This window comes from Pogona vitticeps, chromosome 3 (assembly GCF_051106095.1).
Source record: "Pogona vitticeps strain Pit_001003342236 chromosome 3, PviZW2.1, whole genome shotgun sequence".
NCBI lineage: Eukaryota > Metazoa > Chordata > Lepidosauria > Squamata > Agamidae > Pogona > Pogona vitticeps.
In genome coordinates, this window is record NC_135785.1 from 76727490 (window position 1) to 76746672 (window position 19183).

Below are 19183 nucleotides of genomic sequence, written 5' to 3' on the forward strand. Positions count from 1 at the left end.
TTAACATCAGGGGATGAGCAGAAGTGCCAGCTGCTACTCTATGTGAGACAAACTTTCCATCATGTGGCCTCTGTTTAGAAACGAGAAGGTCTTGCAAATTAGCCACCTCTGACCAAAACTGCAAGGCATAGACCATCTTGCATTACACTCTCAAAAGAACCATCTTGAACTGAAATAGTGTATCTATTACCTTTTCCCATTCTTTGGCTTCTTTTACTAAAATGTAAAAATCTCTTCAACCAACTGTCTGAATTTTTGGTTCTGAGGGTTCATGGTACTAAACCAGCTCTTGCTTTGAGCAACTACTGTGATCTAAGGGTATGGGTGTGATGCAGTTCTGCCTTGCATGTGTTCTAAGTGCCTAACTATGGATTTTCAAATTCTGGAGACATCGCCAGGTTCTGAGGAGACTAGGGTGTTTGGGAGTGACATGGTTGCAGTCAGGGTCCATAGCCTTCTCCTCATGTGACTTCTTCCCAGGTGCACCCACTCCAGGATAAGCAGGGGGATAACGTGGCTCCAGCCTTAGCATAGTGCTTCGACACAATAAAACATTCTATCTTGCAAGATAATGTGTATGCCTTGCTATATCCTTTCCTTTTGCAGAGCTAATAGTTCTTGAAGCAACAAATGAACCTCATGGGAATACAATCTATCCCTTGCAAGAAAGCAAATGAAATGACTTGATGTCCCAAATCCTGTTGCATACCTAGGCCTGCAAAACTTGCAGTTGCGAGTAGTTGCAAAATTTGCACCAAGGCAGAAGTGATATCTAGCAACAGTTCCATAGGCACAGTTGTGCAACTGCACAATCAGACACACAGTGTGGACTGCATGGTTATAACCCCCTGCAAACCTATGTCGGTGTAACTTTATGCTGCACCCAAGGAAATGGAACATCAGACTATAAAACAGATGTTAGCCATCTTGCTGCCAATTTACACAAGCACATGAACTCTTGTAAGTTATGGGAGTAAATTACTGTGGATCAAAAAGTGTCTGCTGTGTGGCTGGGTGTATGACCAGGAATGCAACCAGCATCATATTAATTAGCAGCAGTTTACTGCCATGATTTACACAGTTTTACTTATGTACATGTTACATGTTAATTACTAAAAGGACTATGACCTCTGTTGCCTGCCTTTTCAATTTGAAACCAACCTCTCTGAGACCAGAGACAACTCCCTGAAAGTTACGTCTTCTGTCATTCTGTGGGCCATCTTGATTGTAAATCTGCTCAGCGTTAACTTCTGTTATGTGTGTCCTGCTTCCATTTTCCTTCTTGCTGTCATAAGCCACACCTGTGCAGGTATAGATGAAACAGTGATTGATCATCGCAGTAAACCACATCACCCGGTGTCCTTGTGCATCTTTTTTCTTCACTGATATTCAGTGGAATATAACTGTCTGCAAAGGAAGACGAACTGGGCAGTAAATAAAACTAGCAGAAACCAGTTACCACATCATTTGGTAATGCAAGACTTGTAGGTTTCCCACAACAGGGACTGCCATTTAGGTAAATATGCATTTTCACAATCTTACATGGAAAGAGACTCCCTCAATATGATGGTTGGATATCCCTTGGTGCGCTATTAGATAGGAACTTGTAAGAAGCTGGCTGTCAGAATATACCTTCCATCAGTGTATATTCTTTGAGTATGTAGGAAACATGCATTAAAAGTCTGGGCGGCACTTTGGCATACAGACAATCACTTATGTCTTTCCCCCCCTGACAGGTTTCTGACAGGTTTTCTGTCACCTGGACAATGTTGCCAGGATGGTGAAATTGGGAGTGTAATTGGTCATGCACCCAAATGTGTGAAGAGAAGCCTATGGGAAGGAAGAAGCTGCTCATCCTCATTGGATTTTGGCCCCTGTCTCAAATAGACTCTTGCCAAATCTTTACCATTTAAATTCCAGGTGTGTTTGTGTTTCTTAGTAATTTTTGGAGTGCTTTTAATTTCTCTCTTCCTTGTCAGGTTTAGAAGGATAATTAAATATTCCTAGTAATAGTAACCAAACACCAGGTTGTTGTTGTTGTGCTATTGTTTGTTTTTTTTTTTAGCAAATTTCAACAAAAGAGCACTACATATGATCGATGCAGGTAAATATTGGTTTTAACTGATTAAAGCCAAACAACATTATACTACTGTACCTTCTTCAACCTGATGTCTACAGACATTTTGGAACAAAACTCCTAGCAGTCCTTACCACTGATCCTGCTCTTTGAGTCTGATAGGAGCTGACATCCAAAACATCTAGTAGAGCATCAGTTCAGGGGAGGCTGACATAGTCATTCAGAGTTTGCTTTCTTTGGAAACCCCTCCCTGACCAAACACAAATTCTGTTTAGAGTTACTGAAATGTTCAGTAGGAAAGGGAAAATCTGTTGGTTTTCTTTCTCCCATATTTCAGTGCTTTGAAAAAAAATTTCTGTCAAATATATATAGAAACTAGAGAGTTTGGGAAAATTCTTTTTTAAAAAAGGAGGCAAACAAAATCTTCAATAATCTGCACTGGCCAGATTCATATATATGGGTTAGCCCAGTATGAAAACAATCATGTTATGTCATGAAGGGTGTTGAAGGAATGAATTGGCACCCTTAAGTGCCACAGACATGGCTGAATATGTAGAAATCGAAAGCTAGACACTTGAGGGCTGATCACCCAAAGTCCTCTGCTTACTGGATCTAATAGTTGTGCTTCCTCCCACCTTCAGTCCTTCTAAAGCTCAACTTCTTTCTACTCAGCTCATGAATTTTTTTTAATTTTTTTGAAAGCTTCCTATTAAAAACATAAGCAGAAATGAAAATTTCACCTACCTAAAATCCCTCAACATCCTAAAAACACACACAAGATATTAGTGTATCATCTGAACTGGACTCTAGTTTCATTTTCCTAACTAATTAAAATGTCAGTGGGGATTTCAGTGTGGTATCCAACAGATAAAAGGCCTATATTTTCAAACAGGGTTTGAAAATGTCTTTCTTCATGGGCAACAATAGCTGTTTCAGTATGGCTGCAGACTTCTATTCGTTCCATGAGGCAACTGCCTCAGGCAGCAGATATGGGATGTGTCTGAGGGGGCATTAGCAGCCTGGACACACTCAATTTTTCCTCTTCTTGAGGACACCATTGTGGATGCCACACCACTCACCCTGAGGCCTTATGCTAGCCTGTTACTACTGTTGGCACTGAAGTAATATTCAGCTGCCAGATCAGCCAACTTTCCCGCTCCATCCCCTAGAGTTCAAAGGGCTTGTTTGACCTCTTGTCTTTTTTCTGGGCTAAGAAATTATCTTAGGCCAGCCCTGGATGACCAGCCTGTATAACTCCAGAGGAATAACATGCAGTGCCTTAAAATGAGAATTAACTAGAGATGTTTGTGTGAGAGAACGAGCAAGTGAGCGAGAGAGCATATAAGCTAAAGACTATAATGGGAATTAATGGGGAATGGAATTTCAATTTCCGGTACAACTATTTTTATGCCACAGCACTGTTTACAAATGTGAAAAGAAAATGCTGTCTCCCCCCCCCCCCATAACAAACAAAGGAAGATTTAAACTATCAGGAGGAAGATTTTTCCAGAAGAATAGAGTTCTGAAAAGCCATTAAACAGTTAGATTGCTTTCTTCTGTTTTTCTTCAACAAAAATAATAAAGCAAATACTGTGCTTACCACTTCCCTGTCAAAAAGATTGTATTCTTATATCAGTATTATGCAGATAAGTTAAATTGCATGGTTGAGCAGCAAATAATGCCCGTGCCCTTGCTTTTGGAGTTTACAACAAAATTTTCCTAGAGTTTCAGGACATAGGCTTGTTTTGTCTCTAGGTTTGCTTAGCTAATGATGGGGGGGGGGATCTATTTTTTTCACATTTTAATATGGCCTAATTTGTATTTCTTGGTTTAGTTTACTGCAGTTTTATGATCAAAATTGAGAAAGTGCAAAAAGAAAGAGAGCGAGAGCGAGCGAGTGAGAGAGAGTCTAGGAGACATCACGAGATGTACTGGAAAAAAAAACCCTGCTAATCCACTTATACCTGCTGGTATGATGGTGTAAATCTTGTTGGCAAGTTGCTCAAAGTCAAGAAGTTAGTGCAGCAATTAGATGTTGCACACTGGATGGCATGAGAGGTACATTGGCATTAAAATGCAATATCATTCCAGCCATTGCGTGTTCAGTTTTCACTTGCTTTCCCCTTTGGTGAATCTGTTATGTCATTTTATTTCTCTTTTTCTCACTTGAAATCACTGGCCATCTTTTTAACCGTACAAATGCCAAACAGCATCTGAAGGATGCATTGTCGTGTTGCTCTTCTGTGGCACTGAACAGTGGCTCTTTGCTCAGCCATGTTGGTGCCCTGGAATCACATAAACAACCCTGATTCTGTTTATTTTTGTGTATTTATGTACAGAGAACCATTAAAATTGCCCAGAATATCATCGGGCTCCAGTTACCAACCCTGGATGACATCTTCACATCCCGCTGTCTGAGGAAGTCACACAGCATCCTGAGAGACTCTTCCCATCCTGCTTATAACTTTTTTGAACTGTTACCATCTGGCAGAAGATATAGAACAATTAAGACTCGGACCACACGTTTTCTAAATAGTTTTTATCCTAGAGCTATAATTGCAATTAATAATGAGCTTAAAGACCACCAGTAGTGAATAATTAGTTGGACTGTGTTACTTGGCCTGAGGTGTACATGTTTGTATTTTTAGTGGGGGACTTCTAGTGGGTGGGGAGTGTTTGGGGAATGTTATGTGTGTGCATGTGTCTGGTCTCTGGGTGTCTGTGAATTTCGTTGTATGGTATACTGTGTATATACTTACAATGACAATACATTATATTATTATTATTATTATTATTATTATTATTATTATTATTATTATTATTATTATTATTATTATTATTATTATTATATATACATACATATATATCTCAGAGACAGCACACTTGGCTAATTTATATTTTGCTATTCTCTCAGAACAAGGACATACGGAGGTCACAAGAAGATTAAGATATAGGTACACCAATGCACCTATTAGAGAAAAACTGCATATCAAGAGACATCTATTATGGAAAAGTGTTCACAAAAATGTAAACATTATTGGATACACCATATAAAATTGAGTATTTGGGTGGACTTCAAAATCATTTGCTAGCTAATATGGAAATTGGATGTAGCAAATGCATGCTTGGAAAAATGTGAACATTTTCAAAAGTGAAACAGATTTGCCCATATTGTGTAATTATGTCACTTGTAGATAAATGATATTGCTCACAATGACAAATGGTTGCTAATTAAACAGTCTCTGCTTCTATTCTTGGTCATGTACCAAGCCACCCAAATGGTACACAGTGAGGCATACAAGAGAGGACTCATTAATTAGTAACAATTTGCTGCTGTGAGTCATGCCTTTCCTCTTCTGCTGGAATGACTATGCAGCAGGATTTTGGTCAATGTATACTTGTGGGGCCTCAGCTGATATTGTTGATAACTGAGACAAGTTCACAACGGTAGCAAATTGTCATCTTGAAAACTGCTTTGCTGGTTCAACAGCTCACAGGCTGGTTGCTTTTACTTCTTTCCTTACATCCCTGAAATACAACATCCAAACCAAACTTTGAGACTCCTTTGAACCCCTCCCATTTGTTATTAAAAGTTCCAGTGTCCTCTTATCCTTACCACTTAAGAGTATCTGCAGAGATGATTGCTTAAAAGTGGGACACTATCGTGGAAAATCGCATTGTCGAAAAAGAATCCAGAAAAATGCCAAGAGTCTTATTGCTGTAGATTTTGAAAGAAGCTGCAGTAAAGCATTGTAGTGCCTGAACTCAAACAGAATATAAAGAAACTCATTTGTTTGAAACTGCTGAGATATATTGCCTTGGAACGGGCAACCTCAGCGGCATCCCCATTAAACCAGTCTGAATAGAATAGTGGTTGGTAATTTTGTGACCAAATCATCTGAAGAACTTGGTTTTGTCACAGGTAGGATTTTGAAACTGTATTTGCCAAAAGCTTCCACAATACTTTTAAAAAAAATGCTGAAGGAAATAATTTTATTATAGACAAAATCTAATTTCCAGTGCTAGGGTTGATATGTCTCTTCAGAAATAAACATTCTAAACATCCAATACAACTTAACCTTCCATCCATCCATTAAATGCACTGCACTGGAGAAAAGATTCATGTGTGGTTCGCAAAAGATTAAAACATCAATATCAAGAAAAACCTTTTCAATATAAGAACAATTACATATATTCAGTAACATGGACTGGAGTCTACCAAGTGTATGCAAAATAAAAAATGTGTCTTTGAGATGACTGCACTGTTTTTACTGCAATGGGCTATCATGGCTGCTCCCCCTGCCCCATTAGTACAACAAAGGCTGGAAATTTAGTTAGGGAAAGCTTATTTGAATAAGAATATAGGCACTAGGAGCCAAAGAATACTCACATGTGCTTGACATTTGCTGCTTAGCCATTCCACAGAATAGAAACTGATGTACGAAATGCTGCACCCGTTTGGCTACCAGTCCCTCTGCTGTTGTCCCTGTCCAGGGGTTTCTCTCTACTGGAAAAAGCCACTCTGACCTGCTACAGCAACAGGGTACTCCCAATTACAGATTGGTTATTGCACCTAGGACAGGTTCAAGAACTATCTCCTGCTCCTTACCATCATGGTCTCTGAAAGAAAATAAACGGGAGAAAAAATAATAATAATGGATTGAGTACCATTTGAATGCACTGCAAGGCTGTGTGCAATGTGCATTGTGTGCAATGGCAGGAGTTGCTACGGATTCCATCATTTTTTGCCCCTGGCGATGTGTCTTGCCACAGCTCACCTATAGTTTATTCACCTTCATATGGCCCATCATTGATCAAAGACTTGCAAAGTCATGTCTGATTCACATATACTGAGACATGTGTGTGTATCATCAGCATACAGATGGTACCTTACTCCAAATAGCCCAATACTCAATTTTAGTGGCTTCATAGAGATGTTATATAAGAGCAGGTACAAGATATTAGCGTCTTATATCCCACAACGTGGTTGATAGTGGTTGATAAACAGTCATCTAGTGCTACTCTCTAACAGGGACTCTTTACAGGTAGGAGTAGAAATTATGAAGCACAGTGCCTCCAACCCTTAACGCTCATCACCAGTGTGATCTCTTTATAGAAAAGGAGCTCCCTTAAAGTGAACCTTCTGTCTGCTGGGGAATAATTGGAGTCCAGCTCCAAGATATAGTACCCCTACTGCTGGACCCAAAATGTCTATGTTGTGCACAGATCGGGGTCATGATGTGTGGGAAACTCCTGCCTAAAGGTTGTAGCCGCATTCTGTTTCAGTGACGTGCAGACACTCCTGGCAGAATGTGAAAGCTGCCTGCAGGTGGGTTAGCCCCTTCTTCTGCCCTTTCGCTTAGAGGTAGACCATAAGATCAAAGGGTTATTTTAGCCAATCCTAGTTATGATTAGGTTACTAGTATCCTATCCGTTTCTCTCATAACATACTTTGTAATCATGCTAGGTCAATAAAAAGAGCCCTCAGGGCGGTGCCAGTAGGCTCCGCTGGCACGGACATCTGTTGTCAACTCTTTTGTTCTCTCTCTAAGGGAATTAGCCTTTTCTTTGTTCTGTGATCACCCACAATGATGGAATTCAGTTCCTTGTCTGTTGTGCGATCGTGGGGAAATAAATTGCACTGGGCCACTCCACAAGTGGAACAAAATGTGATTCACCCTCCATGTGATCACAACACAGAGTGAAATGAATATAGACATTCAGTATGCCCCAATAAATTCTGCAGCTGTATATAGAATTGTAGCTTTATTGTTTCTTTGTGCAGTGGTTCCTTCTCCAAGGCAGCAAGCTTTAGCTATTTTGAAATAAATCGTAAGAGATTCCCTGTCTCTGGTGAAGGATAGGAACCTGATGAAATTGCATCTGTAGAAACAGTCTATGCTCCTCATCAGCTTGTGCCAAATATGTTTGTAACCACAAGGTGCCACAAGACTGTTGGTTTTGTTCCAATGTAGCAATATGTTGGTGATGCAATGCACATAACTTAGTCTTCAGTAGCAAACCATGATCTGCAAATGCACATAAAAATGAATAAGATAGAAGAAATCCAAAATGAAACACTTCCGTGTTATATACCAGCTTCAGTCACTAGGTGGGATGAATCACCAGGCATACAACTGGAGGAATTAAACGCTTGATTCCACATTGCTTCTGTAATCTTCCTTCTACAAAGGTCGGGCTCTACTGCCAGTGTAGAAATCTTCAATGAGGCTGCTCCACCAGCATGTGCAAAGACCATGGCCTTGATCATATTTTGCTACCTGCCTGATATATATTCCTTGTGCCTCATTGAAAGAGGTCTTCCAATCTCCCCTGCATAAAAGGAGGTGCATTTGGCACAATGAATTTTATATGTACAACTTCCTACAGCTTTCATTTCTTGACCTTTCCAGAGTAGGACAGTTACCTTGCCAGCAGAATGAGAACATGAACTTTTTTTACTGAAAATGAAAGATAGTTGCATACTGGAAAACCATAGGATTCCGTCTTAGTTTGTTTGCATGAGGGAACTATCCCTCCCTTCTTCCCTCTCTAAATTCTGTTCCATGTGTGATATCTTCCCCTATCCCCTTCCCCTACTTGCTTGTATGTGTGCAACACATTAGGCCACTGGGTCTTAAGGATTCGTGGCGGTCTGTCTTGTTCTACTATATATTATTTATTTATTTATATTTTATTTTATTAGATTTCTATTAAAACATATAAATCTAATAAATATTAAACGGAAAGGATCACTTTCTTTAGACATCAGTGATATGGTCCTGCCGAGAATGGCAATGCTATCTTTTTCCTCTCATGATACTCTTTGCAAAATCTTTCTTAGTTTTGGTCTGCATCATTGCAGCTTATGTTAGGAAACAGGACAACTAAATGTACATTCACATATACATACAGAATGTGTATAAGTAGCCAATGAGGACAAGACAGGCTTTCACCCCTCCATTGGCCTTCTCTGTATATCCTGTTGCAAATCATGAAGTCTCTGAACAATTTCTGGTTTAATTCATTTATCATCTGCAAAGAATCAGGTCGATTTTAAGTCTCTCATACAAAGAATGAGATGTTGAGTCATTTCATTGATACCAAGAATAGCCTGTTGAAAGTGGACACTAGGGAAGATTACAAGTTCACCTTGCCATTTAATTCCAAATAATACTGGTACTCCGATGTACTCTGATAAGAATAGAAAAGGTTGTCTGGGTACATTCTAAAACATTTTTACATGTAATTCCAGTTATTTCTTGTTCTCAGCATGCATGCTTTCTGTTTGAAATATCACTGCGATGGGGACATCTGGGGTCTGCCTTTGCTTCTAGCTGAGATATTTGTTCAGCTATTTGGTGTTCATCACAACTGCTCTTGCCTCTTGTACAAAGTAATATATTTAATCTCACTGGCAAATTGCCATAGACTCCCACTCAGCACAGTAAAGTGATTCGAAATCTGAGAAATAAATATATTTGTAAGCAATTTCTTCACCCTGGAGTCTGTACCTGTACTTGCCATGAGTAAACTGACCAAATAAGAAGTCTTATTCATTTTCAGAGGACTTGGTTTGGTTGCTGTTATTTGCTCAAAAGAGGAATGAAAAGATAAGTGAAATAACTGGAAATGAATCATGGGGCAAAGTCAAAATGCAGTATAATGATGTATATTTGTACCCTGGCATTCCGTAATCACGATTTCATTACCTAATTCTTCTTGCCCTCTTTAATTCATATAGCCTACTGTAGCGGGCCACTCTGAAGCCTCTGCCAACTCAGGCCTCAAGGAGTGCTCACTGCTTTTCTTCAACTGCTGCCACCAATTATAATCAATATTTAAAAAGGACAAGTGTTTCTTCCCAAACAAAACTTGTTTATTGATATAATAAAATAAAATGAGTAAATCACAGGTAGATAATCAAGTTGTAAATCACTGTTTCTCATTCATTGAATCACACAGACTTTTCCTCACTGACTATTTTGGCTCACAGGCCTCCAAACATGCTCATCACTAACTCTCAATCTATCAATCTCTCTATCTAACCCTCTCACACCTCACACACCCCTTTTATATTTCAGCTCCTCCCCCTTCTGCACCACCCTCCGTCCCTTCATTGGCTGATGTTCCACTGCCCAGCTGTGACGGACAGGTGAGAGCAGAGCTGAATGTTACACCTACCTGGAAAAAAACCTAAAATTTTCACTACCTTTCACATTCAACTCTGTTTTCTGCTGTAGTATTTTTTTAAAAAAATATAGTTGTGATTGTATCTATGAAACTTAAGATACAATGTTATCATCTCAAGGAACATGTAATGGCCCCAGGGTTAGTTTTTTAAATTATAAAGACACATGGTGTTTCTAAATAAGTACACCTGAATTTAAAAATACTCTCAAATCTGTTGTCTGCATGAATGATACATACTATTAGCAGAACTGGGCCTGCTTGGTTTTTTGGACAACAACTTCCTGAGTCCTCTCCTTCAGGTGTAGCCCAAAAATTACCTTTCTGAGCTTTGATTGTGAAGAGCAAATGATATATTACATGTCTGTTTTTTTCCTACTCTACCGAATCCTTTCTTCCTTCATCAAATTAAAAGCAATGCTATGACAGGGGAAACTGTCTGCTGAGCTAGAATAGTTTGTCCTCCAGGCTGCATTCACAAGGCAAATATTGGCATTAATTTGAAGTCTCCTTATGTTCCATCTTATTCTCTTGCTAAAATTTGGCACTTGAATATGAAAACTCTTGTGTCATCTTATCAAAAGAAGAAAATAAATGAGGTGGATGTCCAGCATCTTGGTGAAGGGCAAATTTTGTCTTGAAAAGTAGCAGAAGGTGGGTGAAATTAACAAGCTAGTAGAAACACCTACTCCAGAGAGATACAATTGACAAGAAATTTAAACTTTAATGGCAAACTCATCAGTGATCACCAATAGTGGAGGAAATTTTCTGGACTCTTTTAAACCCAGAGAAGCTTGTCACTTTGCACATGGTTCAGAGAATACAAGTTAGTGTGGAATTTTCCAGGGCCCGTAGCTGCTTGTGTAACCATTGGAAAAACAAGTAAAGAGGGAAGCCATCCTTGTTCCACTGACCATCTTTTCTGAATGGAAAGAGGCACAAAGATTTAGAAGTTATTTGGAAACTTTCCAGAAAGAGTTTCTCTGGACATAGGATATCTTAGGTGGAACAAAATGCTGCAAAACGAATAATTAGATAATCAATTCTCATTTACCTTCTTATTTGTTTCTCTTCCAGAATTATTCCTCCCTCTGAAGGGAAAAAAAAAGAGTTTACGAGAGAGATTTTAAACTGAATAAACAGTAGGAAGCTAACAGTGAATAAAAACTTCTACCCATCCCATTTCCACTGTTCTAATAAATTCACAGACTCCCTCATGGGAGGTTTGTAATTCTCCCCCCCCCCAAAAAAAAACAGAATGGAGAAAAGACATAACTAGTTATATGGAATGCATAGAAGCTTTTGTACTCTGCTTCCACCCCTCATCTGCACTCTTGTGTTTCCAACCACCATGTATGGGTGTGAAGGCTGGATAGTCAAGGAAGCTGACAGGGAAAAATATCTGCTTGAAAGGTGGTGCTGGATGAGGGCTTTGTGGATACCCTGGACTGCCAGAAAGATGAAGAAGTGAACTATCGCTGGAGGCAAAAAATGTCAAAATTGAGACTACTTTGGGTGTAAAATAAGAAGACAGGGTTCTTTGGAAAAGACAAGAATGCTGGGAAAGGTGGAAGGCTGCAGGAAAAGAGCAAGGCCAAATATGAGAGGGACTGAGTCCCTAAAGGAAGCCACGGGCTTGAGTTTACAAGAGCTGAGCAGGCCAGTTGAGGACAGGACCTTTTGGAGATCGTTCAATCATATATGGTGCATTTAAATTACCAGTTAAAAGTAAAGGCTTAGGGTTTCATGCCAAAAAAAAAAAAACCAAAAAACAAAAAACTGGCAACTTGCTCTTGTATTTTATTATACCCTAATCAATGAACATTTTAAAAATCTTTTTGTTAACTAAAAATAGAACTCTTTCTGGTTTAGAGGCCTTACTTATATTTTACATATAGAGGTCATAAGTTTTAATATACAGTACACAATTACCATTGGTCCGTGCTACGTATAATGCATCGCCAAACTAGGTATTTGCCAGAAAACATCCTATTTTAAAAAAGGTATTGTGAAGTAAGCCCTTAGCTTTGGCAGAGTCATGTAGCAGCAGTGTGAAAAGGGGCAGTAGCTGTTTGCTGATGGGTATAATCCAGAAAGAGAAGGCATCCTTGTTCACAAATTTAAACGACAGCCCTTGATTCAGTGTAGAGCAGTGGTGTCGAACTGTGGCCCTCCAGATGTTCTTGGCCTTCAACTCCCAGAAATCCTGGGCAGCAGAGGTGGTGGTGAAGGCTTCTGGGAGTTGAAGTCCAAGAACATCTGGAGGGCCACAATTCGACACCACTGGTGTAGAGGGTTTGGGATCATTGATATATGGACAGTGGTACACACTGGTGGTGAATGTGTGTGAGTGTCACAGATGCAGTGCTGCCCACCTTAGAAGCACAACCATATTTGAGACACAGCCATGATTATGGTTCACTCATTTTACTATTTGGCTGCTTTTTTGAGCCCACAGATTAGTACAGGATTTGGGCCTTAATGCTTTTTTAAAAAGTGTGTTCTTTATTATAGCTTGTAGTCATGAGATAACGTATAGAGCTTAGTTTTGTTGTAAATAAGATGTAAATTACTTACATAAATATATAAGAGGGTTGTTTGTTTTTCTAGACTGAGGCTGATCAAACAGTTTTGGGATTCAGAATAATTACCTTGGCAACAGTGCAGTTGCTGCTAAATTCATAGCATGCTTGCAGCTCTGAAAGTAAGGTGTAGCTTGAGCAACGGAACCATCTTTCAGGAAAGAAACAACTACTTATGCTGATGAGTGGCAACAAAGATTCAAAGGCCTGCTAGGTCTGACATTTTTATACCAAGTATGTTTCCATGGTATAAAAAGGTGTAACCTCAGGTTCCAATCTTATACAAGTGGACATTTGCTGATACAGTAGGTGGTCTCCTTCCTTTTCTCCTCTTTCAGTCCTGGAATTTAGCTCTTTAGTGCAGATTTGGAGGAAAGATTGGGTCTGAAGGTTGAGCTGGAATCTACTTCACTAGGCACAAGCAGAAGACCCAGGGCTGACCCTGTCAGAAAGGCAGGTAGATCAGGGGACATCATCATGGACACCTTAGCAAACATTCTGACTAGAAATGGGCATGAACTGGAAAAATGCCAAATCAGGGTGGTTCATGAGTAACCATGAACCACCCATGAACACTGGAAAAATGAACTGGCTCATGAATTCTTTTTCTGGTTAGTGCCTGGGGGAAGGGGAACCGAGTGCCCTGCCCCTTCCGCTGCTCTGTCACCACCCTAAATGGTTTTGCTGCTTCCTCCTCTTCTTCCTTCTTCATTACCATCTTCAGGGATAGCATTCGGGTTTCCCTTCTGGGGGTGGAGCCACAATCTCTGAAGATGGTGGTGGCAAAGAAGGAAGAGGAGGTGGCAGAACCAGGTAGGGAGGCGATGGGGGCAGTGGGAATGGGGTGATGACATATGTTTTTGCCAAAGCAAGACTAAGTGCCAGACAAAAAAGTTTTGTGTTTTGGCAAAACAGAATGCACAAATGGAGTCACAAACCAAACCACAAACCACCCTGCTTCGTGAGGGTTGTTTTTTTGTAGTTTAGCTCATTCCCATCTCTAATTCTGACCCACTCGATCTCCATGATATTATCTCTGTATTTCTGGATCTTCCTTAAAAACAATTTTAAAAATCCCTGTGAATAAGGGAAAATGCAGTTGGCTATGAACAGTGAGGTCAGGGGGAGGCTCTGCAGCACCATGAATTTCTGAAACATGGCAGACTTTAATGACCTGTATATGTTATCTTTCTCCTTGAGGCCCCTATGACAACCTTCCACTACCACATGGACACTCAGTCCTAATACTAGCATTTCAGTAAAGTTCCATAAAGAAAGATGAGTGAGAGAACAAAGAAAATAAATGAAAGGGTATGAAAACAGCAATGCAAGTCTTTTAATTTGCCCTGCATTTCTGTGAGATGATGGGAAGAGTGACTGCAAGTGATATATATGTTGTGGGGTGACTTCCATCTGAGTCCTCTCTAGCACTTCAGTGGTTGGAGTTTTTGGGGAAAACTTGGTTTTTATGTCTGGCTTAGCTGTCTGCTGCATCACTCTTGATTTCCTGTTCCCTTAACTCAAACTGCTGCCCATCTTTTAAAGCTTTAATCATACACGTATGTATCTGGAATAAGCAAATTCCGGGTTTTAGAAACTTGTTTTTTTTTGCCACAGGGTCCCCCAGAGCTACAACAGCCCCTCCAATTGAAATAAAAAGTTACCAGAAACTCAGCTTCCACTGTTAAATATGGCTTCCTTGAAAAATGAAAGTGATTATCTCTTAGAAGAGAAACATGCTTTTCAAAAAAAAAAAGGGGGGGCACGGTAAAACAAAACAAAACAACCCAACAGAATTAAGCAAACTATTTGCTATTTTTTTAAAAAGGTCCTGAGAGTCTTGAGGGCCATATGATTCCCATATGGAATTATATGATTCCTATTCTGATATACATACTGAAGTTTAGTGCACTTACAGTCATAAGTGAAAAGAACTGTCAGCCAGATATAAGAAATCTGGGAGTGTTAAAACACTCTTGTACCAGCAAGCATGAGATTTGACCATACACAGACTCAAGAGAGAACAAGCGCTGTTTATTTCGAGTGGCCACTCGGGTCCCCCAGACTCGAGGGACCCCGATCAAACAATGCAAAGAACTTTTATTACTTCTAACCACAAGGAAATAAAGTTACAAAAAATATCTATTGGCAGACAATTAGGTAAGGGGGCTTGACTACAGAGTCTTCTACCTATAGGAGTTCAAGAGGGGCTGGTTATGCTAAGTATTTCCTTTGGGCAAATCCCCCGCCCTGGGTTATTCTAATTTGATAGCAAGCCGTTACTTTTCAAGAGAAAACGAAATATGCAGGATATCTGTGGTCAGGCCGATATTAACCACAAACTCAGTCATCTGGGCTGCAAACCATAGCTCGGTGCTCCATACCTGCATATGAAGAATAACAGGATATTTTGTGGTTTCTGCAGGAACAGGTGTTCAAGAGAAAGATAAGCAAGTTCCCAACTGACACAAAGAAATTCATTTTCTGTTAATTTTTAGAAGAATTGGTGTCTGGGGTCTTTGTGAAGTGTCCTATAATCAATACTATCAGCTCAGAGAACCCCATTCCATAATGACACTGTAACACCTGAAGCAGATTATGGCCTGATTGGGCTAATATATGCTCAGGTTTGGCAGGACAGAAGCTGTTTCTCTGAATTTATGTGGATTAATATGCTTCTACTTGTGGCTAGTAGAAATATATTAGACAAGGTACAAGATGATGTAAGATATATGCCAATATCCATTGTTTTCTCACAATCTGGAGATTGGGTTATGTAGTAATTACACATAAAAGTATGTGGAAGACAATTCTGATATTTCTACATGTGACTTCAAAGAATCAGTTCATATACTGATGTAAGTTTTAAACTGCATGCTGTTTCCAGAACTTTAATAATGAAGTGGTCTACAAATCTATATAACTGAAATGAAAAATACATGAAGTTATTGAAATGGATGAAATGTTACATTTGTTTTTTAAAGTGTAAAACAATAGTTCATAAGATTTTGGTGTGGTCTCCTAGGTTTACCGTTCTGTATTTATTTATTTATTTTTTGTGCTTGATGAATAACGGAGAACTAATGCTCTTCTATGTATATCATATTTCCACTTGAGGGGTAGTTTTTGCAGTGATCTTATCAGAAATTTTCCCCACATCCAGACAAAGTTCCTCTTATCAATGTCCTCTTAGACTGAAGAAGCTACTTGGATGAGTAGCAAAAGAAGTCCTCTGAGATGTCACTTCCGCCAGGCTGGGATGCGCAGCTATTTCCTCACCCTGTGGAATGTAAATAAGCTGAAAAATACCTTTTCCCCCTTCTTGAAATGTGAGTAAACTTGCTTAAATTCATTATGAAAAGTTTAAGCAGACATGGAAGTGCTTTTTAAACTGTTAAAGTCTGGCTGCTTATCTGAAGAATGCACTTTCGCTTTCTCTCGGAAGAATGCCAGTGAAAAGTTAGACAGCTAATGAGCTGCTTTGTCCTCTTGTGCTACAAGCTTTGCTTTGCTTATCAGGGAAAATAGAGATAAGAGATCTACGAGTTGGACACGAGCGTTGCCAGAGAGAAAACCATCAGATTGTAGTCTTGAGCGTCTAAGACGAGTGGAGGAGGAACCCAAAGAAGCTTCTAGAGAGACTCAGGAAGCTGTTGGAAAGGAGGAGCGAGGGGCTACCTCTCTGAGCAGTCTAACTGAAGCCAGCATGGAAAAAAACATTCAGAGCTAACTACTTGTGTAAAAGACCTGGCTAAAGATATACCATGCCATGTAAAACTGGAACAGGTTCTTACTAAAACTGGAACCGGTTCTTACCAAAATAGACTTTTTAGTGAAGGAATCTCAGCAGATGGGAAAGGACCTGAAAACAGTTCAGGGAGAAACGCAGATGATGAAAGCTAGCATACAGAATAACAAGGACAGAGTAAAGCAATTGGAAGACTTTCAAGAGAAAGCAAGGAGGCAACAACAGAAGACAGACTATCTGCAAAAGATAGCCCAAGACATAACAACATGAAAATAATGAATTCTGAGCATCAAAAAAGAAAGGATCTTAAGCAGGAAGTGGTGACCTGGATTAATACTATTATGAACTCCCAACATCTGGTCGAAGAAGATATAGAGAGAATTCATTTTGTTGGGAACCCAAGAAACAAGAGATCAAGACCTATAATACTGAAATTTTTCAACTATATTAAAAAAGAGCAATTTCTCAAGGTCACTAAAGATAAACCAGAATTGTTGGTCTACAGGTTAAACCCAGTTCAATCTACCAGGATTTAAGCAATGAAACTATACAGTGGAGAAAAACAATGAAACCCATTACATCAATTCTAATCAGGAAAGATCGGAGATATAATTGGGGTCATCCTGTCTTTTAAAAAATATGGAAGGACGGAGTCCTTTTCAAAATCTCTTCTTTCAAAGAAGGTAAAGATCTGTTGATTGCATGGGGCCTATGGCAAGAAGATCAAGATGATCAAGTTGAACAAGGTGCAAGCAAGTAGGCGCGCAAGGACTGAAAATCTGAAAGAGAAGATATTTGGACTGAGAGAAATCATTGGACATTTGAAGACTCCCCCCTTTCCCCCCTTTTATTTTATACCATTTAAAAATGAGTTTCCACAGCCTTGTGTCCCTCTCCAAAGCAAGGTATATTTTCACATCACTTTGTACTGGGGCCGCATTTAGCGCTACAACACTTCCTGTAGGCAGTGATGTTTGCAGTGGGAATGACTTGGGACAAAGCTTTTGTCAGATTAGCATTGTATCACTATGCTGTCTAAAACCCAAGCCCATCCCTTGTATTGCAGTATTTGCTACATCCCATTTGTATTTGCTACTTCCCATTTCAGTATAGAAACGGGAAGTAGCAAAGTGAAGGTGCTCCTGTTGAAGGGAAGGACAATGATGAGTGATAGAAGAGGCTGTGGGAGGGAAGGTGGGGGAAATGAGATGAAACAAGAGACCAGGGATCATGTTAGTATGAGGAAACAAGATGAAATACCACTGAGTGTGAAACAAGGTCAACAAAAGGGAATTATGTAAAATGGCACATGGAGTTTCTGGAGGATGGTTTAGCAAACACCTATCTTACTTCTTCAGTTCTCTATCCATCTAGCCTTCTTTAGGGGCTAACTCTCTGAAAAACCTGGTGAAACCTTCTTCCAGCCTTAAAATTGCTTTTAGCTGATAGAATGTCTACTTCTGTGGTGTTATCTTTAACATTTAATGAGTGAGGTAATTCAGTCAAATATTATTTGTTTTTTAACCCACCCACTCCAAAAAGAAAAAAAAAGTAGTATTAAATAATTCTCTTAAATATCAAGGTCTAGAAAGGGAAAAAAGTAAAGAGCTGCATTTATCTACAAGGTGTGAAATCATGTAGGACTAAGGGAATGGTAAGTACAGGAAAAGCTGGATGCTGTTCTATACCATATAAATGAACAGAAGGCTTGGACACACTGCTGCTTTACATCAATTCCAGTCCTGATTTTCTGTATATCGGTGTGAAGTCATGTGGTATACTATAAATCAGCAGGCACATTCACTTTGACTTAAATGACTTTGATGTATTTCTGGTAATTAAAACCGTTTTGGATAGCTACATTGTAGTTTACTCCTTTTCCATTCTGTTTAAGGGATGCTCTTGGTTATTTATTTTTTTCAGTTTTCAGGCATCCTTCAAATACCTGAATTTTCTCTCTCTCTCTCTTTTAAAGTGGCATATCAATACAGTGATGCATTGCTAAAGTTAAAAAAAATGGTTGTGGTGGGTTTTTCGGTCTCTTTGGCCGTGTTCTGAAGGTTGTTCTTCCTAACGTTTCGCCAGTCTCTGTGGCTGGCATCTTCAGCGGACAGCACTGAAGATGCCGGCCACAGAGACTAGGCGAAACGTTAGGAAGAACAACCTTCAGAACACAGCCAAAGAGCCCGAAAAACCCAACACAACCATTATATCCCGGCCGTGAAAGCCTTTGCAAATACTATATATTAAAAAAATGTTTTGGACCAACAGCAGTGACTCTGCTGTCCAAAACCTGCATTAACCAGCATATTTTCAGACCACATTTTCAATGTTATGTGGTATTTCTTTGGTTTTCAAGTATCCTTTGGAATGCCTGCATTTCATTCTCTCTCTCTCTTAAAATAAATTTTGAGTAGCATATCACTACAGTGATACAGTGCTAAAGTTAAAAAAAGTATCAGTTTTTGGACAGACAGCAGTGTCCCTGCCATCTGAAACCCATGACTGCTCACAAAAGCAGTATTTAATATGACAGGGGTGTTTATGTTCATTAAGAATTGATTTAAGAATCAAGGAATTAAAAAA

The 19183-nt window shown here is 39.4% G+C and overlaps 1 long non-coding RNA gene across 2 annotated transcripts in view; it reads right to left on the reverse strand.

Annotated features, from left to right (window-relative positions):
* Window positions 1-590: 590 nt before the first annotated feature.
* Window positions 591-19183, reverse strand: part of LOC110075161 (uncharacterized) — a 48890-nt gene continuing 30297 nt past the window's right edge. Inside the window, exons 2-4 of one of the 2 annotated variants that reach the window (XR_002299917.3) lie at window positions 11322-11358; window positions 6468-6697; window positions 591-1301 (exon numbers count right to left, since the gene is read on the reverse strand). This is a non-coding gene — a long non-coding RNA (uncharacterized LOC110075161). The remainder of the gene's footprint in view (window positions 1302-6467; window positions 6698-11321; window positions 11359-19183) is intronic. The other variant, XR_012085564.2, reaches the window with a different exon arrangement.